A 23,916-nucleotide genomic window follows, 5' to 3' on the forward strand; every position below is an offset into this window, starting at 1 on the left:
TTCTTATTTCTCTCAGAATAATTTCTCAGTTTCAGCCTTGGGTGAAAAATGGGAATTAGCTTACACCACAGAATAAATCACAGTTTAATGATGCCAGTTTTTTCCTGTAGTGACAAAGAGCTTCATATCCTTTCAGAAAATATTGACAGTGTATCGTACTTATTACTAATTTGATAAATTCTTTCTGTTGCAGTCATTCCCATGGGTGTCACTCCTGTGTTAAATACATGTGCTCATAGTTGTTGTGTTAACTAAAAAATCCAAAGTCACTCTTTGTCCTAGGAGTTCGTAATTCCAGCTATATAGACATGTTAAATTCTTCTATAAAAATTATAAATGTAGCTGCTCTGAAGTGGATCCTATGGATTTGAAGTGTAGATTAATCCCCAGTTACTCCTAGGACTAGAGGGGTAGATATGGAAATGTTTGCCTGTTAAGAAGTGTACAGTCTGTTTTACAGTTAATTGTATGTGGTTTCTGGTTAGAGGTCTCTAGAGCTGCCATATGGAAGCGTTTATCTTTTTTAGTTTCATTCACCTCTCTTGAAACTGTCACAAAAACAGAAAGGGAAAAAGCTTAGAGGGGGGAAAAAGAAGAAAAAAGAACTACAGTACAGAGTGAGCTGCTTTGGTCCCAACCGGATCCGCTAAGTCTCTCCAGTTAGAGAGTTGGGGGTTCTTCTTTAAGCCACTAATGTTCAAGGATTTTAAAAGCCAATATGTTCTACTTGGTAGTAGAAACGGCTTAACATCTGCAATGTGGTGGTATTTCCTATGCTAATATTTGTCACGGGGACTTTTTAGATTTCCCCAAACCCAGCTTGCAGGCTCTTCACATATCAAACAGGTAACATAGGTCATTGTATCAAACAGGTAATACAGGTCAATGCTGAACGTTATAGATCCTTCAGTTGTATTTTGTTGTCCTTTCACTTGGAGTTTTCCAAGCCAGCGACACGTATTTTTCTACTTGGGTTTTAGCTGATTGAGAGCTATGGAAGTTGCTTTTCAGCGGATTTTACTGCTGATCTTCAATATAGTTTGAGTATAGCGTTTCCCAGTAAATGGAGCAGCAAAGAAAATCTAATAATCTCATTGCTGATGTGGTGTTGTATGTCCGAAGATTGGAGTTGCTAAATCGTGAGCTGAACTCTTCAGCGCTGGCAGCGACCTGGTGCATACAGCACTGAAAGCAAACCTGTGAACGAGTTTAAGCTGCAAATTACTCATTTGCACAATATATCAGGAAGGAATTATCTTCCTTAGGAATAATTAGCTCTGGAACAGTTCTTTACATGTATGTTTTTACTCAGTGCCTATACATTACAGGCATAAAACTAATCATTGTTTTTAGAAATCCTTTTGTACCAATAAATACATTCCATTTTAATATGCCCAAAGAGCAGCAGCAAGCATGAACTCTTCCAGGAACATGTGAATACATTTTCTGTTCCTTTCTGTATCTTCATCATTTATCACAGTGAGTTTGTGCCAAAAATTAATATTTTAGAGACTCCCGTTTGATGCTCTTTGAATTGCAGTTGCATGCAAAGTTGCCAAAGGCATTGGTTTGGGGTTTTCTGTTTGTTACTCGTTGATCCTGCTGGAGCTTGAAAACTTCCTTTTTAGAATTAGCTCTTTCTCTTAGCCTTTCCTTAAGGAAATGTGCCAGGGAATCCTCCACATGCTTCCTGATATCGAAGCAAAATAGATGTTAGAGTCTAGTGTTAACCTTTGTTAAACAGCCCAAAGAATGTATAAATACTCTATTTCTCAATAAAATGACTGACGAAAGAATAGGAATCTTGGCTTTGCTGAGCAGGAAAATAATCTTATTGTGTTTAGCTAGTGATTTCACGTACTGTGCTATGAATAACTGATGTGGGATAATTTGAAGCCCAAGCCCAATTAATTCTCATCGATGGGTGTTAAATCTTAGAGCTGTTACATTCATGGACATTTGTTCACGTACATTTTGGGACATGAGAGAAAAAGCAAACCAAAAATAACCTTAAAATAAACCAACCGATGAACCTGTGGAGGTGCTGATAATCTTGGCCACTGTCATTGAAAAGTGCCTCCTAAAAAGCCCATGGAATTAGGGATTTTTTTCTTTCATAGCACAACTGGGACACAGAAACCCCGTTTTCTGTAGCGGGAATGCTTGGACGCTCTCCAGTCGAGTGGGAACAAAGAGTTGTCTGTCAGGGTCCCAGGGAGCCCCCGCATCTGCTTTTTGAAACAGGATGCGGGGAAGGGTAGAAATCCTCTCCATCTGTGACGCTAGCATGACTTTGAGAACACCTGGAATGACTATACCCGACGTTGGAAGCTTATCGCTGGAGCTGATTTCTGATAGATTAAACGCCTTCAGGGACCGAGTTCCTGTGTCGCGTGGGAGCTTAGTGCTGGGGCAGATTTTCCACTGGGGGATCTGGACCCTAAAATCTGAACCCAGTCCTCCTTTGGGAAAATGTACAGTTATTTCAACAAATAAATTGTGGGCGATATTTAGTTTGTTTCACAAACAGCAAAACAACAAAAAAAACCCCTTTGAGCAGTTTTTAATGTATTTCACCATCCACTCGGAATTCTGTAAGCAAATGCATCAAATTTATGCCTTTATTTTTGTTAATTGCTTTTTGTTTAACTTGGTTTCACTTGGGTGAATATCCAACAAGCACACAGCCAGGTTTGTGAAGGGAAATGCCTTCTGTGCTCAGAAGAGTCTTAAAAAAGTACTTGTGCATTTTTAGTAGAGCCTGAACGTGTTTCCTCTGATCAGTATTCAGTGAAAACAGCCCGAGTACATCCCGTCATCAGTCAGCTTTTAACAGCATGTAATTCAGCAGTTACTCACATAATTGGCTGGCTAATAAAAAGAAATATTTGGGTGGACAGTTTGTGAAGAGAAAATTGTTTCTATATTTCTTCATATTAATTATTTGCCTTCGTTTTCAGCTAAAGATACTGTTGGTGAATGCTGTTGACAATTTCAAATGAGTAGTGAGTTTAAGTTGATTAAAGCTGTCTTAGGTTTCTGTATCACGTCGAAAAGATTTGTTGGGTTTCTACTGTTTCTTTCGTTTGCAGTGAGGAAGCAATAACGGGTTACCATGTCCCCGCTCCAACACTTCTGGATTTCAGGAATAACAATAACAAATCTTGTCTGGGCAACTAATAAAAGCTTTGCTTTCTATTTCAAAGATTGTTCGTTTAAATCAGCGGCCTAATTAGCTGCATATTAAGAAGTGTTAATGAATATAAAAATAAAGAATCTGCTTCAGAATGGATGTTACAATATCGTTTAGAAAGCGGTCCTAATAAAAATACTGTTACAGTCATCTTTATTTCTGGAATTTCAGAGTTTGCAGGAAAGCTCTGAAATGCGGAAAGTTTGCCAGCCGTATTTGTAGTAATGTGTCCTTGAAACTAGTAGGTGAGTAGATGACTGCGTTTTGTATTCACCCCTCATCACTGATGATAGCACATAATCTTAACAATTCCTCAACTTGCGTTGAATGTTTTTAATACTGGAAAAAGCCCTGCATATTGAGGATACGCAGTACAGATTGAGAGGAAACTGAGCATGTTGTTTCGTTGTTATGGTAAATCCCCAATGTTAACGATGCTTGTGGCTTTTTCAGTCAGCTGAGATTTTGCTGTGTTTCTCAAGTACGAGACTGAATGATGTGCTCCTAGTTTTAAAATCTGATTGTTTTGGAAGTCATCTTCAGTTACTAAGGATGCATGTTTAATTTAATCTCTTGTATATATATAGTCTTAAAAGAAAATCTTTAAATTACCACAAACTTCACTAAAGTGTCAGCTGAGTTGGTTACATGCTGCTTAGCAGAGAAGTCTGAGGAATACTGAAATTATAGCACTGGACATACCTACTTCATAAGTTCAAATAAAGGCAGTGATGAGATTGTTTGAAAGATTACTCTTAAATTTAAGAAATAGAGGATCTTTTAAATGAGGAAAAACTACGAAACTGGGAGGAAAATTCTGGCAGCAGAGCATTTGTGTTAATCTGGCCCACAGTTTGCCTTCGCTCTTACTTCTGACAGTCTTAACGCTGTGTAATCCCCCATAACCTAAAACTGGGAATGCGCTGCTTGTTCTGTGAAATAAAATATCAGCTAGCAAGGAAAAAAGGGAATTAAAAAGAAAGAGTAACAGTTACAACTAAAAAACCCTGTATACAACAGAGGTTTTTGTAGGTATTTGGGGGAAAGTATCCTAGCTGCTGTAACTTTTAGAATAATACTACATTCCTGACGCTGCTGACAATCTCTTCAGCAGTAGTACTGGTATTTCTGTATTGGTGTTCTGAGAGGTTTGCGTTGCTACGACACTGTTGGCTTGTAGGAAAAAAAGTACAGTGAAAATCCCCTCAATGTTGGTTGTTGCAGTAAAACCATCTTTAAAAGCCTTCTCATTCTGTGTGAACGCTCCAAGAGTGAATCACTTTTTAAAAATAGTAACACCTGGCTTAAATTGACGCTTTTTAAATCCTTTTCAGTCAAATATTTTCGAAGTCATTTTAAAGTGTATTTCTGTGTGTTTCTAAGAGGCGCAGGCTAACACAAGTACAGCAAAGATGAGGGACCCCTGAATGGTGGTAAGGAACCAACAATCTCTTGAACAAGGCATTTGGTCAGTAAGTGCGAGCGGTTGAAATGCTAAATAATTTCTGTTCCTTTGAAGTGAATGTATTCAGAGTAATGCTGGCAATGAAGTAAGTTTTCTTGTAATTGCCGCTGATCTCTGCAGTGGTCTGTGCTGTCCAGGGAACAAATGCAAAGCCATTTTGGTGCTATAATTGAACGTCAGGACTGCAACGGTTGAACAATATGAGCATTTCATGTCGGTCAGACAATTCTTTGGTGTGTTTTGCATTAGATTTTGGGGGGGTTCTGTAAAAAGTGTATTACATAAAGATCATTAATTGCCATTAATCCACATATTCTAATTCAGAAGCCAATTAATGATTCTGTTTAACTATACAGTGTTTTTAATGTTGCATTTTAAAATTTTAAGGCATAGAAACATTTTCTTTTGCATGCATTTAAATATCTTGAAAGGAGTTTAATTTTCCTTCAGTTGTGTAGCTGTACTTACCCCTTGTGGAGCCAGTTTTGTTCTTCTAGCTTAGGGAAAAGTGCCACACAAAACCACCGCAATGTGTTACTTGTATCCTTTAAAATGGAATGGAAATACAGAGCTATCGCACATATCATAAGTTTAAACACATGCATCTCATATAATCTCTTCTTTCTTCTCTATGTGGTGATTTTTTGGTTGCTGTTTTTGGAGATGAATTTAGCAGGCTTGAACCTAGCTGGCTTTTTTTAAAGATAGAGTTTGTATTAGTTTTGATTTTTATATCCAAGCTTATTATTAGTGCTCTGTTTTCAAGTACTTTTAAGGGATATGCAAAACGAAGTACCTGGGAAGTGTCTGGTAAGTCCTGTAAGATCTGTTGAAGAGTAAAGACGGGAATATAGAGAGGATGAAATTACAGATAATGCAGTAATCTACCATTCTGCTGCAATAACTAATTAAAAATGTAATAGCTAAGTAAAAGCATGAGGGTGTTGACTTTCCCATGGTGTTTTGAGCAGTAACAGCCTGAACAATCAGAGCAGCAGGAGCAATCAGCGCTAGGAAAGGAGTGGGCAATTGCACTAAACCTGCTGAATTACCCACCTGGCCACAGGCTGGGGACTTCATGCTGAGGACTCTGTGGTGGCTGCACCGACAGCCTTGGAGCCGGAGTTCTCGCCCTTGCTATCGCTAGGGCTTGGATTGCGCCGGAGCTGAGAGATCCCTGTGCTCTTCCCATAGGCGCTGTGCAGATCTAGCAGGAGTGGTCGCCTCTACCTCAAAGACTTTGTTAAGGATTAGAGGGCTTTAGCAAGGATTGTGTGGTTTCGTTGCTCCGAGCGTTGGAAAATGCAGTGGTGGATTACGCTTACGGTCCGGTTTGAAAGATGAGCTACAAGAGGTTCCCATAATACTGTGAATTAAATAATGGGAGTTGAAGCACAACCGAGAAGATAATAAACATGGAGAGAGTGAACAAGAAGAATGACACCAACAAGTGAACTGGGCACACAGACTGGTTCTGGGAATACTTGGGTTGCCTTGATAATAATAAACAATGTAAGAGTAATTTGCTAAATATATTTGGCTACTGGTAAGGCTTTACAATGTCTTACATCCTTTTTCATTTACATGTTGATTAAAAATAGAACATGTTACTCTCTCTTATGTAAATGAACCAGGATACTCCCTGCGTGCAGTCTAAAAGATCGGTATTATCATTTCAACCATAGAAAACACAGGTGCAGAGAACATAAATAAGATTGCACATGCTTTAGCCTTCCATATCATAAACTGCTTAATTACCCTTCTTTGCTTGTAATTGAATATGGCCAAACCAAGCTTGTGTTTATGAACAGCAATGGGTGATATTTCTTATGAGATTCCTTGATGAGATTGCCATGTTATCTGACACTCTTGACAAAAAGTCATTTTATTACCTCCTAGCCTGTTAAGACCAGTAGACTTTTTCTTTCACAGCTTGATGACAGATGAGACTAGTGTGCTGCACATTGGAATCTTCTTTGTGCTAGCATGTAAATGAATGAGTTTTATAGCAGAGAGTTAAGAAGGCTTGCACTATGGGTTTCTTAAATGAGCATGAAGAGTATTGATCTGGGTCATTAATGATAATAGTCAACTGTAAGAAGAGGCACCTGCCTGGCTCCTTCATAGGGATAGGGAAAGGCTGTCTGTTCAGGCCGTGGTTTTACATGTAAACCCTGGTTGGAAGTCACTAAGTTTGGGTGTTTTTGGTGACTCCTGCACAGCAAACTGAGAGGTCTGATTTGGATACCCAGTTAATAAGCATCTGTATCACAACTTCTGGTTATTGATCTTGGCAAAGGGAGACTGTGTTACTTTAACCTCTTGAAGGAGTCAACATTCTCTGTTGTGTGGGAGCTACTTGGGTTTACTTTATCCATTCCTGTCTGTGTTGCTGCTATTTGATACATCATTAGAAACCTGGTGGCCAGGCTGGTTGTGTTTCCCAGTAGACTGAGGACCTCTTTTCTTCAGCTTTCTAGACAACCAGGATTTACGTGTGGGTTTCAGTGGCCTTCTCAAGATGCTGAAATAGCCATGTTTTCTTCTGATTTTACCCATCTTGTCCAGTTGCAATTGGGAGTTCTCCATAACTCATGTAAAAGAGAGAAAGGAAACATGAAAGAGGGATGAAATCTCTGCTGAAACAACTGGACTTCTGAAGTCAGTGTTAGAATTGCAGTCAGTTTGCTTATAGTAATGAAGAGTGTCATCTGAGAAATAACCCACCCAAAACTCGACCTGCCATCCCAAACAGGAAGAGAAACATCTCATTTTCTGGAAGTTCAGTATGTGGAAGCAACTTATAGGCTTTTACATACCTATTCCAATTTTGGGAGGCACCGGGTTTATTGAGGCCGGTGTCAGGCTGGAGAGAGGTTTGCAAAGAGGTCACTGAGCCGTTGGTAGAATGACTCTGCCATCACTCCAGTCAGTGGGTTTGTCACTTTGGGGCGCTGGAGTGACAGTGTGGCTGGTTGATCTCTTCCAGAAACTGTTGGACTCCAAGAATAAGTTTAAAGGTTGTATCATTTTATGTTGTATCATTTACATAACTTACCTATCAGTAACACTTCCCATATAGTCAAATGTGTGTGTGTCTATATATATTCCTGTTGATGGATCAGGTTCAAAGGATAAACTCTGACAGTGATGTGGACTCAATTTGACCTTGTAAAAAGGTAAGTGCTTCCTCCTTGGTTGTGCTGCTTTTTATAAAGAAAACACAAACGCCTACATTAGCCATTTCTTCTTCCACTACACAGGCTATGCAGGGCTTCTTGTAAGAAAAAGAGCAAATCTGATAATAGCCCTTGCCTTAAGCTTGTAACAAGAATCTGGTTTGGGTTTTGTTTGTAAGCGTTTTCTGTTTTGAAAGACTTGACTCACAATCAGGATAAGCAGCTGGAATAACAAGGATTTGGGTCACTGTTCATAGCAGTGTCCCTAAATGTGGCTTTTCACTAGGCTTCATGCCGTATTAATCACAAAGTTTGAGAGCAGTGGTGGGACCTGTCTCCTCGCTGTCTTTCCCTGCAGCCTGTGCGCTGGATGTGGCAGCACAATGCCCCTGGCAGATGGAAGAGTTGCAGTAAATACGCATGGCTATGGTTTAAGTGAAAAAGCTGTGGGAAAGGAAATGCACGAATCCATTGCGGCTGTTTGTTCTTTCAAGTAAGCCGCTGTAATAAATTGCAAGTTTTTCCTGGACTTACCCTTTGTATTTCTAAATTCCTTTCTTGGGTGGCGGAGGGAGGGAATTGAAGTGGAAGTGAAGCATAAAAATACAAAAATACAGAAGCAGCTGAAAATTGACTTAGGTCCTGCGTGTGGAAAGAAATCCTCTTCCCTGTGTTCTCTTCATGAACACGCTTCAGGAAATTCTGGTGTAGCAGATCGTAAGATGCACATTGTGCGTACGAGTACATCATTTGTTTAGGGGATGGTGTAGAGGGGATGTTTAGGAAGGGCTTTAAAGCCACAAGGAAATGGATCTCTGAATCTGAGAAGAGCTAAACTTGGTGAATGATTGAATACGGGCTTAGTCTTTGGAAGTGTGTTAAACATTTTGTCTTCTGACTCTAAGGGGTTTAAATACTTTCTTCCTACGTAATCACGTGTGATCCTCTGTCTTTGATATTTGCAGTTTTAGGAACATTTGGTGCCAATGGCCAAAAAGGAGAGGGTGTTGGGTATTTTACAAACCTTTTTTATTTTATTTTAATTTAAAAATTTAAAATTATTAGACTAATTTGTAAATCCTTTTGTTTCTCAGATGCCCGATTTTCATTGTTCCATAGGCCATCATTTGGCTGTTTTTCCAGTTGTTAAAATTTTTCTATCTAGCAGGACCAGGCATCCTAAGAAGGCATTTTCCTGTGCCATACAGATGCGGAGAAAAAGCATGTGTTTTTTCTCTTCCATTTCACCTTCTCCCTTAGTTGTAAATCACCTTTTAGGTGCTTGAAAACTTTATTCCTTACTTTTAAAGATCCTGTGCCCCCTGCTCAATGTGGCAGCAATGCACGATGCCTGCTGGGTCTCCATAGGGTTACAAGGCAGGAATTTAAGCTCTCTGCGGATGCCCCAGCTGGTGTTGCGGTATGTGGCGCAGCTCATTTGCCTGTCTGATGTTGCTGTGGGTGTTGCTGCAAGGGCTGGTGACAAGAGGCTGTGCAGTGAGGATATGGGTAGCAGGAGTCTAAGCTTCCTCTGTGGAAGTACTGTTAAAATGGAATAAAATTCCTGCTCAAAGATGGAATGATGCTCAAAGAGCCTGCACACAGATCTGAGCTCAGAGGTGGGCACTGCTCCCAGCCTAACATGTCAGCAAGCTGTGCAATTGCTTTTGGTTCTTGCTGGGACAGGTGAAGCTATGGCAGAGCTCTGTGTTGTTACATCTAGACCCGTTTCTTGTGCTCAAGCCAGTTTATTTTAAGCGAGCTTGAAATACCTCTATGCTGCAGTGTAGTGGGTAGTGTATGCAAAGGCATGTATTTCAGGATCAGTTGCAAATGACTGTTCTGTCACATGGAAGCCTTACAGGGGAAAAAAAAGATAAATAGAAGTAAATAGTGTGAAACTGTGGCTAAACTGTTGCAGTCTCTTAAATATCGGTCTCTTGCTTTCCAGAAATCTTGTGGAAGCTGGAAAGGCTCTAGGAAGGTGGCCAGCTAAGGACACTTGGCTGAATTAAGCAGTGGCTTATGTGGGTTCAGTTGTGTCAGTAATTTCATATCCTCCTAAGAGCTCGTTGATCTTCTTACAAGGGTTTGATGTGAACAAAGTCGGGGCAGAAGCTGATATAAAATATGTATTACACAGCCAAGTCATGCACGGCAAAATGGGTAAACCCACATGCATACGTCCTGCGGGTGCCTGTGTGTTGGTTCAGTGTTATTTTTGTCAGGTCTGTCATGCATATATGTATGATCAGGTTTGTTTGCCTTCTGGTGGCTGTCCAACACGGAAAACTCATGGAAAAAGGGCAAATATTAAATTAATAAACTAACACTCGAAAAAACTGCAGCAGAGCTGATTTTTCGTTTCATTTTTAATGTCACTGACAAACGCTGCAAGTGGAATAGCTTCAAGTTCAGCTCTCAAAGCAGCTTTTGTCCTTAGAGAAAACTCTCTTCCAGAGGAAAAGTGTGTGCTGGCTAGCGTTTGCTGTAATGCGGATGGGGCACCTAATTCCCTTGTGAAGGAGAAATTGTAGCCGTGTAAACAGGAGGAGGTGCAGATGTTTTCCATGTTCAGATCCACTCCTCGGAGAATGCTGCACTGTGCACCATGTGTGCGCCACGCCATGTGGAAACTGCGATTCTCAGAGGGGCTTGCTTTAAACATACACTGAAGCATTCCAGAGCTGTGGCGGCATGGATGCCCATCGCAGCCCTTAGCCTTCGTGCGTCATTTCTGGTGCTTGACCCGTGCCAGATACACAAGTATCTTAGGAATGAAGCCTTTACAGACTAACTTCCTCTGCTGCTTATTTTCTCATGTAGATTTTATTCCTTTTCTTGCGTGAGTTGCAGTTGTTTATTGCTAGATAAATGGTGCAGTTTCTTGTTCACAACCGAGGGACTGCCACTGAAGTTTCATCAATGTTTGTGCAACCTTCTGTCCCCCATTGTGTTTTGAGGTGAAAAATGTGATTCTCTTCTACTCTGCAAGCTGACAGGTTACTTTTTAAGTGTTTAATTGTTCCGTTGCTTGTTAAAGTGAGATACCCCAGATGTTTCAGCCCTGACAGAGTCGGGGAGAAGCTTCCTCGACCTCAAGAATACAGACTCCTGTTTCTTGAAAGACACAGCCTAATATTTTATTGGGGCAGTAAACCATGATTGTGGTCTTTTGTCTGGGTGCTTTGTGAGCAGAGTCTCTAATGGAAATACCTGCTGGCACATGTGGAGACTGAGACGAAGGACAATGCTGTCTCTGATGCTGTTTCATCAACAGCTTCATCAGCTGAGGGAAATGAAACCCTCATTCTGTTGTATTTTGGAAAATAAGCTTCAACTTAATTGCTTAAAAACATTGTTGAAGCCCCTTTTGTTGCATCAGGGGACGAGAACACAGATATCTTACACCAGCTGTCTCTTTGATGAATGTCCCTACATAGACTAGCAGAAGCGGTGACATTCCTCTTACCCTCTCTTGACAAATCTGTGCTGGAGCATCTGCTCCGGGGCAGCACTGTAGGAGCGTCAGATAAAGGCTGTGTTTCATTCCCTGGTGGATACGTTAGCCGGGAAGTTCTGCAACAAGCCTGTGTGGGAAAAAGGGGTTACACCAAACCCTAATGGGCTGTCTTCCCAGAAAATTAGGTATATATTAATGGCAGTGCAGAAAGATACTGATGACTAGATGAAATGGGACTCATGGCATTATTACATTATCTAAGAAGGAAATCTTATACTAATCTTCAGAAGGAGTATTGTAAGCCCACTGTATAATCCCTATATATTATGCCCGAGCCCTGCTGCACATGAGCTGGAGAACTCCACTTTGCTGGGTGTTCAGTTTTCTGAGGACTCTAAAATCAGTAGTTTTTCTTGTGCTGCCCCAAAATTTGGGGCCTCATTGCACTACAGAATAAACCTTCTGAGTCTGGGGGTCTTCTGCTGTCTTGTTACAGCACGTTGTGTTGTACCCAAAATACACATCCCTCTGCTACGGAAGCTTTTATTTCAACAGATTTTACTGTTGGTTTGGGTTTTTTATATGAACTTGTAGGTCTAGCAGTACTGTTCTCGTCACATCCCAAAAGCAGCAGGAGCTCTATGTGTTCACCTACATAGTGTGGGCCCCCCTTCACCTTTAGTAGAGCAAAACCGAAAGCATGAAAAAGAGTTTAGGATACAACAGAAACAGGAATCTGATGTCCAGGAGATGCAAATCATAGAATCATAGAATCATAGAATAGCTAGGGTTGGAAAGGACCTCAAGATCATCCAGTTCCAACCCCCCTGCCATGGGCAGGGACACCTCACACTAAACCATCCCACCCAAGGCTTCATCCAACCTGGCCTTGAACACCGCCAGGGATGGAGCATTCACAACCTCCCTGGGCAACCCATTCCAGTGTCTCACCACCCTTACAGTAAAGAACTTCTGCCTTATATCCAATCTAAACTTCCCCTGTTTAAGTTTTAACCCATTACCCCTTGTCCTATCAACACAGTCCCTAATTAAGAGTCCCTCCCCAGCATCCCTATAGGCCCCCTTCAGGTACTGGAAGGCTGCTCTGAGGTCCCCACACAGCCTTCTCTTCTCCAGGCTGAGCAGCCCCAACTTCCTCAGCCTGCGTACAAAGATCTTACTGCCAAAAGGGGTTTTAGTCTCCCAGACATCCTGAGAGCTGGGTAGTCCAAAGAGACGAGCAGCAGCCAGTTGAGCATCTTTATTAACCAGCCAGTTTCAGTTCCTTACTATTGGTTGTCTTGATGTGTTTTACCATGTTGATTAGAGGGCTGTGAGGCTTTTAGCCTTCCTCTGAAGAACTGGCCGTTGTTCACAAATATGACAGAAGGTTTGTTCATCAGAAAGTGAATATTCATTGTAATGAATGAAATGAATTATGTTGATTAAATAGTGGTTGCAGCAATCAGTAAGTTCTAACAAAATTGGCTTCAAATGCCCTATTTTTTCCTTGATGAATCAGGTCTCTGAGAGCCTGTTACATCTCAGTCCTTCCTATGAGTTACGCTGCTCTTTTGTAAAGATGTACCTCCAGGTGTCAGTGACATCTTGCCCTTGTTCACCTCTCCTGTGCTCTCTTTGTATTCAGAAGCTCTCCAGAGCTCATGGCATTGCTCTTCAGCCAGTTGTTCAAGCGTGCTGGAATGCAAAATGACCTTCGCTCTTAACTAATGCTATGGAGATCAGTGGAAATGTAGCAGCATATCCCAGCAGTAAATCTGGCATCCTTACTTTCAGTTACATGTATTTTTCTAAATCACTTGTGCAACCAGCCTGAAGTTTGAGATCCGTGTGGCTCAATAATGTAAGTTAATTCTAGAATTGTGAACAAATCCTAGTTTTCAGAGTCTTCTTCAGTTCAAGAACATGGATTTTGTAGAATCTTAACTGTGTCAATAAGCAATTGAATGCAACAGTCTAAACCTTCACTTAAAAGATGGGGTTCTTTAAACAAACTTAACACCTGGCATAAGACCTCCACAGCACAGAAGTGTGTGAGAATGGTGCATTATGATGTTGTTGCACAATCTAAAGTGCTTGCCAAGGAGTAGAGAATTGGAATCCTCATAGAAGAGGCAGACAGTGGGCTGGTAATGTATTTATTGTCCAAGCTAATATATGTAAACATCAGATTATTTTGAGAGGTACGTACGTATGTGAATATATGAAATAAATGATTTCTCATGTGTTCCATTGCAGGACAAGATTATTGTAACGTGCTGGATTTGGCACAGAAATGAAATCATATAGAAGAACAAAACAGTGCAGAATGTGTCAGCTTGCTATTCAAAGCAGTGTGCCTCTGTGAAAAAGCACAGCCTGTGTTGTGTGATCTGAACTAATGGGCTTTTTCTTGCAGGCATTTAAGATAGGAAGTTTCTGACTGGTCATTTTTCCTCCCAAATGATGCAGGCAGGAGCTCCCTGCTTGAGAGAGGCACTGCCTCTGCATCCATCGCTGCGTTGCAGTTGAGATGTTTGAATTGCTTTGGCCCTATATAGCTCAGGAGGCTGCGGGAGGAGGAGCTCTCTGCAGAGTGAACATGAAATTCCTCCCTCCATCCTTTCTATGATTACTAGACGGAGCTGTAGAGCAGCTTTCCTGGGCTGAAATGCAGTCACTGTTTAATAGAGGAGGAAAGAACCATCATAGAGCAATTGAGTCGTGATCCTGTAAATCACTACCTGTGATCAAATTCTTGTGGTTGCCCAAGCCTATTGAATTGAGAGCTTGCTGTCCTTTACAGCTTCCTTCAGCATCCTACCCAAAGCAGTCAGCAAAGGAGAGGTGGGCCCGGAGACTTCGCTAAGAAGTTCTTCATGAGTCTGCAGTATAGAGATGATGACAGACAACAAGAAACTGATTCAAACAGAATAGGTAATAAAAGCAGTAGAAGAGATACTTAAAAATGCTGGGCAAAATAAATGGCTTTGCATTTTCTATCTGAATATTCCACAGGGACTGACAATTATTTGCAGGGTTATTTTGAGGTGAAATAATAGTGAAATTGATAAATGTGCAGTGGTGGATATTCAGTAACGTATGCAGTTCTCAGGTCTGGGTTCTTGGCTTCCTTCCACCATCTTCTGCAGACGGGCTTGTTCGATTTTCCAGATACATTGCTGTCTCTGGGAGGTTTCCTGGGGGGGGGCGTGGGGTTGGCTCTGCATGTCTAATTCGCACTTCCCACTGAAGACCTGAGCAGCATGGAAAGCTTGTAACTCTGGTGTCAGCAATTCCCCTGTATGTTTCTGTCGGCACAAGGATTAAAAGGCATTCCTGAGAGGCACCACAAAGGTCACTGCTGTAGTGTTTGCTCAGGACCTTTATGACTGATTGGGAAGGGTTAAATTTATTTGCCTGTTGGACAGTAATAAACAGTTGCTGCTGATAATAAATTATCTAAACTGCAGGTGGTCTTTGGTAATGACAAATGCAGACTTTATGACCTATGTTCAAGCTAGTAAACACTTCAGTGCATCTCTGGGCTAAAAATAGCCCCTAACCCCTGTGAAATCTACTTTAAGGATTTCTGTACTTAAATAGCATTTGTGGTTTACTTTCTGAACTGCAAGAGAGAATAAGAGGGGGAGATCAAAATAGGTAAAGTCATTATGGGAAATAAGAAAAGTCTAAGAGAGGAGTGATTGCAGCAGCCGCATGTGAAGGCTGATGGGTAACAGTAAAGATTTGTTTATATTTGTATCCTAGAATTATGGCAATGCTAGAAGCAAGGAAGCAATTTCTCTGCGATATCTGTAATATCTCAATCAGCAAGATTGCTGTTTGCCGTCAGTTGCTTCTCAGTGTTTAGATTATTTTTATGCTGCAGGACAGTTATTTTTGTGGGATCATGATTCCAGCTAACTATTAGAAATTTTAGAACTTATGCATATGGTTTCTGGATGCTGCAGTTATTTGCCTTGCGCATTGTTTCAGTCAGTATCTAGATAAGCTTAAATGAATGAAAATCTTTGCTTCAGAGCACTATTTATTTAACTTGTGGAAGGTGGATAAAGAACTGGCTGGATGGGAACACATAAACAGTTGTGGTCAATGGCTCACTGTCCAGTTGGAGACCAGTAACGAGTGGTGTCCCTCAGGGATCGGTGTTGGGACCGGTCTTGTTCAACATCTTTGTCGCTGACATGGACAGTGGGATTGAGTGTGCCCTCAGCAAGTTTGCCGATGACACCAAGCTGTGTGGTCCGGTTGATATGCTGGAGGGAAGGGATGCCATCCAGAGGGACCTTGACACGCTTGTGAGGTGGGCAGATACCAACCTTATGAAGTTCAACCATGACAAGTGCAAGGTCCTACACCTGGGTCGAAGCAATCCCAGGCACGGCTACAGGTCGGGCAGAGAAGAGATTCAGAGCAGCCCTGCGGAGTAGGACTTGGGGGTGCTGGTCGATGAGAAAATGAACATGAGTCGGCTGCAGTGTGCGCTCGCAGCCCAGAAAGCCAACCGTATCCTGGGCTGCATCAAAAGGAGCGTGACCAGCAGGTCGAAGGAGGTGATCCTGCCCCTCTACTCTGCTCTTGTGAGACCTCACCTGGAGTACTGTGGAGTGGAACAGGAAGGATTAGTTCTGTGTAGTACTGACCAAAACCTCTGTGCTTTGTCATAGCTGGTGGGCACTAAGGCAGGATGTAGTTATTATTTCACTGGAAAGTCCTGTCTCCATGCGGGCAAGGATGTTTGCAGAAGGGGTGAGGTGAGATTCAGTTTCATCTTCAGGAACACACTGAGGCTGATGCTTATCCCCTGGTGGGAGTGGGAAGGGAGAAGGAAAGTGTCTAAAACTCAGTGTGTGGAAGTGCTGGGAGTATTTTCAAAGAGGATTTTGTTTCATTTACATTCTCTATTATGAATTAAGATTCACCAAAGTGTTTGGCCTAACAGACAGGTTGGTCTACTCGCACTTCCTTATTCTGAAGACTCTGTAGCTGCTAGATTGATGCTGTGTTCATTCCAGTGCCTAGGAGAAGGGCATCCATGCTGTCCCTTTTAACAAATGGTAGAGATTGCCAGTAGTTGTTGACAGGAGTATGGTCCAATGCCCTGCGGATCTTGGTAATCCATGCCTGTCTTTATCCACAGAGCTAAGACATTATGTTGTAAAAGCAGATGACACAATAGATGCTTGTTTGTATAGAATCAGTTGAATTAATTTGGGTCACACATACTCCACTGTGAAGCAGTGAAAAGCATGATTGCACATCTGCTCCAACAAGGGTGTGTAAGACAGTTTGTGGGAATAAAACTATTCCCATGCTTTTACCTCTGCAGGATCGGGATTTAGGTGTTGAGCTACTCACAAATAGGTTTAAAATAACCCAAAAGGAAGAGGTATCCTGTTTCTATTGCAAGGTTGGCCACAGAGAATTTTTGATGAGATTTACTTTTCCTAAGTTATAGCGCTCAGAATTATTTATCTTCCTATAATTACTTTGAATGGGGAACTGGAGAGAAAGACACAAGTTCCTTACATTTTCTTGTATTTATGCTATTTCAGCGTACCGAGTCAACTCCTTTGCTATGCTCTGCAGCTTGTAACAATCACCTGCTGCCCTTCTTGTGGGAATGTGCAATCCAGTTCTGCTAGGTCTGTCTCGACTCCTGGGAAGCTAAAAACAGCTTGCCCATCAGCGCGTAAATGTTACACGCTGCGAATTGCCCACGGGCAAGTGAATCCCTTTTTGCGTCTATTTCTGTGAAAGGTTTGATGTTCCAGGTTATTTATATCCCGCAGTTATTGCCAAATATATGATGTAATTTCCTAACTTGCGGCCTCATGACTACTTGCTGATGTTATTCCATTTCACAAATAGCATGAATGAAATACAAACTTCATACACCTAAAAGAAAACTTGTCTCGTCTGCTTCTCCCACCTGTTGTCTCTCTGTACCCACAGATGATGCTGCTGCCATTGCTGGCTATAGAGATCATATGGTGAACTGCTCCTCCAAGGACAGTTCTCGTATATATCACCCTCTGGGACATACAAAATGCCTTTTCTCTTCTGTGCTTTTCTGTATGTTGTAGGTTCAGGGGTCGGGTACATCCCAAGACGCTGGTGCTCATAGTTTTATCTGCTTACACATGTATTTCTCTCGGTCCAGTAGCTTTGTGTTTCTTGAATTGGCGGGGTCAGGCAATTTGAAATCCACTGCCCTTGTGAAAACAATGATTTTATGGTTCATTGCTGCATGGCGTGTGCACAGTAGGCTAAGCTGATTGGTAACACCAGGGTTTCCCGTGAAGCCGGTGGGATTGACAGCCACAGCTTGATGATGAAGACAGATGGAAATCTGCTGTGTCTGCAGGCGGTCATGCCCAGCAGGTTTTAGGGCTGCAGCTATGTGAACGCCAGTCACACAGCAAAGTCAAGGCCCCAAACCTCTGGTCCCTGGAACTGGTGGGATATGGAAGAATGAAAACAGCTTTCCCTTGATGCCTTTTATTGTTAGGCTTGCTGCTCTGCAGAGCTAATGTAAGATGCTTATATTGAGACAGAGCTCAATTAGTGCAGCAACTGCATTGAGGTGAGGAGTGAAGCCTGGATGTATTTCTCCTTCTTTCCCCAGTTTAGATCTACCCTACACCTACTTCACTTCTGTTGTTGATGCATTTGCTGAGTACATGTCAGGAAAAATTGCTGTCACTTGACATGGCTTGTCTGTAACGATTGTTGCCTCCTCCTGTGAGCTGGGGCAGGCAGTGGCTGGGGTTAGTTGTTGTGTTTGGTGGTGTATCAGGGTTGTCTCTTCTGGGGCACTGGGACCTGAATACCAGGTTTAGTCAATACAAAGGAAGTTTCCCTTATTCCTCAGTGTCTTTTAAGACAGATAACCAGAAGTGACGCTTTTTTTCCAGCCAAGAGCAGGAAAGATTTTGTTTCATACCCATCTCTCATCTGCAAGAACGTTAAAAAAAAAAAAAAAAAAAGTACATTATGCTCATTTTCCTTTGCATTTCATATATTTTATTTGATTTTTCCTCTCCACCAATTTTAAAATATGAATCATGTGAATAGGAAAATGGATGTTTAATTTCTTTATATTTGCGTCCTTTTAACTTAGAGATGTAGTCACTGTAAGCATGTGACATTGTAATACAATTATTTGCATGTTAACATCCATCCCTTAGTTCTGGAAGATGGCTTTAGTCCCTCCATCGTCATCTAATGTTAGGTTTGCAGATTTGACCTTCTTAGCTGTCTACTCTTACCTGCACAAGATGTCTCTAGGTGTAGCTAAGCAAAAAATCCTGTTGTTCTTATTTCTGCTCTGTAACCAAAAGAGAAAGGAAGAAAAATGCGCAGCAGCTTATAAACTGCATCTTAGAAACTGGAAAGCAAAGCCTGTCTGGACATTAGAAGAAACCAATATGAAGGCATTGATTTAACATTTAGTTTACAAGACTGTGTTCTATCTCTAAGCCAAATGCACAAACCAAGCTCAGCTTGCTGCGAGCAAATCGATCCCTTATTACAAGTTATGAGAGAGAGAAATTGCTCGCATAGCAGTGATGGGCTGCGGGGGAACAGCAGGAGGGGACTGATATTGTCAGTGATTTTCAGAAACGTGTCTTGCTGAAATCTCGGGGAACTATTTGTGTGACGAGGGTCATAAAGCCCATGGAATACTTCAGTGGTTGAACCAGGCCCAAGTAAGGCTATCTCCACCGAACAATGGCTTTGAGCACTAGGTGCAGCTCTTGCAAGGAAACTCACCCAGCCCCAAGGGAAGCAAATTGTCATCTGGCCAAGCGAGGGCTCTGTCACCATGCTTTCTGCTCCTTGCCTTGCTATATGGTGCCCATTCGTTTCTCATGCTTTCAAATGCACTGCTTGTTTATGTGTGTCTGGTGCAATGCAGTATACTGTGGGGTGTGCTCTACTCGTGTGGTAATCCATACTCTTAGAAAGGACAAGCATAAAAAAAGAAATGATGCTGGATGCTACAGTATTAAAGAACTGACAAGTAAGTCACATCCACTGAGTTTTGACTGCATAAGGATTAATTTGATCACAAGTTCTGGAAAAGAATCCATTAAATAAAACCGGAGACTGGTGGGAACCAGTCAGTTGCATGGCAGCATGTGGGAGGAGGAGAACAGATCTGGAGTATTTTAAAATGGGCCATTCAACAGAGCAGAGATCTGATGAGGCAATAGTAGCACACTTGGCAATGCTAAAACCAGATAATAGTTTTTTCATACAAAACCCACAGCGCACAATGCCAGCTGAATCCATCACAGACACCATGAAGAGGGATGCAGATGAATTGATCAAGGGAGTGAGATTCGGTGGTTGCCTAGGGACTAGCGAACACAACCTACTTCCCAATGCAGAGGCATATGCTGGTTTGTATGGTAACATGCTCATCTGGTGTTTGGGAAAGGTTGAATTTCATCACTCTGGGGAAAAATCTTAGAGCAAAGTTGCTTGAGAAGAGCAAATTAGATTTTGTTAAGAAGCACTTGCAAAATCTCTGCTGCACTCCTCCCACTCAAGAACCAAAACCCAACAGGGACATTTAACTCTGGGAAGTTAAAAATAAAGGAGTAAAATCCATGGTTGGTGGAAGAATTTAGATGTTTCAGGAAAATGATGCTAGAAAGCAGGGAGACCCAGTACCAGATCACGACTGTAAAGGGGCTAGAATTGATGCAAGAAAAGAAATACTGATGTTGTGGTATCAATAAATATCTCACTTTCTAATAAATACTTCATTATCTATTTGGAAATGAGCAGGATAACCTATGTATATCAAATGAGGCTGATACAGTACTCTGGCGTCAGTATTTAATGAAGATATGGTAATGTTTATCCTAGTAGAACTGCACTAAAAATTGACCCATCTGGTTAGGTGCACCGAAGAATCCAAAGAGCGGGATCTGAAAGTTCCCTGTGACTTTTGGCCTTAGACTTTAAAAGATCAGGGATTATGGGAATAAATCCAGACTGGTGAAGAAGGGGTAACCATTGAAAAATGATGATTGGGGTGGTTGATGTAGCTGTAGTGGGGTTAGTCTGGTACAAGTAAGGGACAACATTACAGGAATTTTTAAGGTGAATACAATACAATAGAAGTATAATTATGCCAGTCAACTCCTTCTGTTAAAAGTTAGTTTCCTTCACATAGGGAGTGTCATACCATAGAGGCTTGGAAGCAGTCTTATTCAGCATTTTCACCAACAGGTTGGAGTAAACCTAGGCGCTGTTCAGTAAAGGTGTAAAGGTTACTGCAGTTTTAAAGAACAATAGGACTGTAACCTCAGTGTGTATAGCAAGCTGGGCCCTTGTTAACCCAACACTTTTTAATGCCAAATCCAAAGTAGCAAGTTTAAACCCAGGTATTTAAATTGGAATAAAAATTACATCTTAATAGTAAGTGTAATTAGCCGCTGCAACATATCAAAAGGAGACAATCCCAATCGATTCTTCCTCTCTCAACTCATTTGTATCAAGACTCTGGTGTTTTGCAGGAAGTCTTGCTTTCAGGCAAATGCATGTTATAGGGATTGCTAGGCGAAGCATCCCAGGCTGTGTCACACAAGGAAGCGCAGGATGACTCAGTGGCCTGACCAGGTTTAAACGTTACAAAACTGATTTTGTGCGGCATTATGAAAGGATGAGTGGACAAAGCCGATGAGGCAGAGGGTCGGGACTGGAGCTTGCAAAAGGAGGAAAAGCTTAAGCAAGCAGTTTCCAATTAGAGACAGGAAACCTGAATTGTATTTATTCAGCAGGGAGGCAGTGAAAAGATTAGAAAGGGAGAAGTGGTAAAAAGGTATAAATCTCTCATCACCCCAACTGCTTTGCTGCCTCCTCTACTTTGATTTCTGGCTCACAAACAATGATTTTCACTAAGGTCGTGTTTCTGTTCCTTTTAGAGTTATGGGAACAGCTCCATCACCAGTTGTCAGCACTGCGTACTGGCTCCTCATGCTGTGCCATCAAACCCTGTTGTGTTGCTCATACCTGTGTGTTAGCTAAAGTCAGGATGGTTTGGGGATGACCCCTGTCTGTCTGGCTCGCTCAAGCAAAGCAAGCAGTGCATGAGGAATGCTGAGATATTTGACAGTTCAGGTATGCTGGTCTCCAGGCTCTCACACAGGGACTAACTTGCAGTGATTTGTTGTTGCCATAAATAGGGCTGTCCACACACTAATGTGCTGCCTGCGATGGGATGTAATTATAAAGGTCATAGGTCTGTGAGTCTGCCTGGATCTTGTGTGATCACTGTTGCAGTGTCAGAGACTTGTCTGTAGTCTCCCCTGAGACCAAAGATCTTTAGGTTCTGTAAGGGCATTTGTACAGGACAAGTGGCCATCACATAAATATTGTATACAATAACTCAGCTGTCGTATGTTGTCTTTGATATGGATGAGGCTCTTAACTCAATGAAGTGTGAAGAGATGCTTATCTAGTTCATTTTGCTCATCCTGAAAGATTACAAGGGTGCCAGAGAGAAACTCTCTGGGGTTGAAACTAAACGATCTTAAGGTCCTTTCAAGCCCTAACCGTTCTGATTCTATGATTAGCTACTCTAAAGTAAGAGTGTGTGCATGTCACTGCTAGTATTTTTGCTTTCTTTTCCTGAGCACTTTATCCTACAGTAAGGGTGGAGCAAATGCTGCTCTGGAGTAGGTATGTAAATATAATACCACACTGCAGAGCTTTGTCGACTTGTAGTCACTGGGGCCTAAATCCACCAAAGAATTTCACTACTGCTTATAGTTGAAGAAGCAGAAGTGGCTATTTGAGTTATTCCACTAGCTTAAACTCATCAGTAGCCCACTGAATGTTAAACACATGCTTCAGTGGCCTGAAAGAATTATTGGGTTAGCAAATGACCACTTGATTTTTTTTAATTAAAGTGTATCATGGCTTTTTCTTTGGTGAGTTTTCAGCTCTTTCCATGGGTGGTAACGCTGCTTCAAAGATACTGGAATGTTTTGTGCCGGGATTTTATGAGCATTCAACAATGAAATCTTAAGTTTGTGGCCTATTAGGGAGTTCAGTTCAGCATTTGGGAAGGGAGATACGTGTTTGTAACTGTCCTGGGTTGAGCAGCAGCAGTTATTTTTCTCCTTCTTAGTAGCTAGTGCAGTGCTGTGTTTTCATTTTTTGGCCTGGGAACAGTGCTGATAACGCCGATGTTTTCAGTTGCTGCTCAGATGTTTGGTCTGGCCAAGGCCTTTCTGAGCCTCCTGCTCTGCCGGGGAGGAGGGGAGGCCGGGAGGAAGCAGGGACAGGACACCTGACCCAAACTGACCAAAGAGGTATTCCATACCACAGCACGTCATGCCCAGGATGTAACCGAGAGTTACCCCGGAAGGGCTGGGACTGCAGGGTTGGAGGAGTTATTGGTCGGTGCTCGGCTGGGGGGAGTGGGGCAAGTTATTGGTCGGCTGGTGTTAAGGTGTTGTATTCTTTCCTCTTGTTATTTCCTTTATCATTGTTATTACTGGTGGTAGCAGCAGTGATTTCTGTTATACCTCAGTTACTAAACTGTTCTTATCTCAACCCGAGGGAGTTGCATTCTTTTCGATTCTCCTCTCCGTCCCTCCAGGAGCAGGGGGAGGGCAAGAAGCGGGGGAAGTGAGCGAACGAGGTTTGTGGTTGGGTTTAAACCACGACAGTAAGCTGTGAAACATCAGATCACAATTATCAAGTTTCCTCTGTGCTTCACCTACAGTTACATTGAGCTGAATGGAAGTCTAGGGCTGAAATAGCTCCAGTGGTGTAAAGGAACCTTGTGCTTTTGCTGAGGATGTAGATACTGTGAAGAAGTGGGAAGCCAGTGGGCTTTGCGCTGGGGCTGGGAGGTGAAGCATTTGCTGTTTGTAGGCCAAACAGGTAAGTTATAATTCAGAGCTCTAAGACCTTTCACAGGTACAACCTCCATGTTCTCGTTAGGCTTCTCGAAAACACTGAGATCTTTTGCACATCCCACTTCTTAATAAGGACTTAACTTGTAGGCTTCAGGTAAGCTCTTCTCTTTCTTCTTTGGACAATACTGTGTACATGCAAAGGAAGAAAAGAAGGCCTTCTTCAAATAACTTCCAGTATTTAAAACTGTGTCTATATAGATCATTTATAGAGTTTGCTTTATCTGCACACATACTACTAGTACCAACTTTGAGTGGGCTCAGGTCTTTCACTGCTTGTGTTATGACAACTGAAGCATCAGGTGGGTTGCCAAAATGCACAGTTTTATCCTGTAACTTTATAATTTCTTTTTAACTTTTGTCTTGAATTCAAGCAAATGAAACTCAACCAGATACTACATTACATCCAGCTCATCTGCATCTAATATTCTAGTGTTATCAGACAGCTTTTTCTTTCCCTTCTGTTTCTGCAGTAAATGGCTGCTAGGCCTCCCTATTGGGTCTTAAAGAAGTAGAAAAGGTCAAATATGTGTACAGAGTACTTCAAAATCACAAAAGAAATGAATCCACAACATTACCCAGTTGAAGAGAAGTTGTATTGTTCACAAGCGCTTCCACTCACTGCATGCAAGTCCCACACTGGAAAGGGA

At 41.9% G+C, this 23,916-nt stretch overlaps 1 protein-coding gene and 1 long non-coding RNA gene across 5 annotated transcripts in view; one reads left to right on the plus strand and one right to left on the minus strand.

Moving 5' to 3' along the window:
- The window catches only part of RBM20 (RNA binding motif protein 20), a 125,198-nt gene that overhangs the window by 41,784 nt on the left and 59,498 nt on the right, over nt 1-23,916 (plus strand). The gene's annotated exons all lie outside the window — the stretch shown is intronic.
- LOC136010680 (uncharacterized) lies at nt 1,344-5,974 on the minus strand. The gene is made up of 3 exons (XR_010610959.1): nt 5,715-5,974; nt 5,127-5,203; nt 1,344-4,921 (listed from the first exon to the last, which is right to left on the minus strand). It is a non-coding gene; the product is annotated as an uncharacterized LOC136010680 (long non-coding RNA).

The sequence above is a fragment of the Lathamus discolor genome, chromosome 3 (assembly GCF_037157495.1).
Source record: "Lathamus discolor isolate bLatDis1 chromosome 3, bLatDis1.hap1, whole genome shotgun sequence".
Classification (NCBI taxonomy): Eukaryota; Metazoa; Chordata; class Aves; order Psittaciformes; family Psittacidae; genus Lathamus; species Lathamus discolor.